This window comes from Apteryx rowi, unplaced genomic scaffold (assembly GCF_003343035.1).
Source record: "Apteryx rowi isolate R43461 unplaced genomic scaffold, aptRow1 scaffold_17, whole genome shotgun sequence".
Classification (NCBI taxonomy): domain Eukaryota; kingdom Metazoa; phylum Chordata; class Aves; order Apterygiformes; family Apterygidae; genus Apteryx; species Apteryx rowi.
The window spans coordinates 5,644,585-5,645,156 of NW_020447974.1; positions in this window are offsets into that span (position 1 = coordinate 5,644,585).

Consider the following 572-nt stretch of genomic DNA (forward strand, 5'->3'; position numbering starts at 1 on the left):
CGCGCCCTCATTGGCTGGCGCCTCGCGGCCCGCCCCCTCCCGCGCCGCTCCCCATTGGCCCGCCGCGGCGCCCGCGCTGGCGCCCGGAGGGGAAAGCCCTGGCAAAAGGGCGGGGCGGTGCTGGCGTTCGGGGAGGCGCTCTTCGCTAATTGGTCGGCCCCCGGTGGGAGGGGAGCGCGTCATTCCATTGACGAACGGCCATGACGCGCACGGGGGGCGGGGCCATCGGCAGGAGCGAGCCGATTGGCCGCCGCTGCGAATTTAAAATTTAAAGGCGGAAGGGGGAGAGTGAGTGTGGCAGTGATGTCATTTCCTTGCCTCGCCCTCACTGGGCTTTGAGGGCGTGATGCCGCGCTGATGTCATCACCGTGACATCAGCGTGTCAGTTGGGGTCTCCGAGCGCGGTGGTGGGGCAGGCCCAGGAAGGGCGATGGCGGCTCCGGCGCTGCCTGTGCGACCCTGATCGCCCCCTTGCTGAGCGCTGGCCTGGAACTACCTAAAACTTTCATTTCCAATGAAAACCCATTTCAGAATCAAACACCTACAGCGGTCAGAAGCCGTCTTCTTTCAGC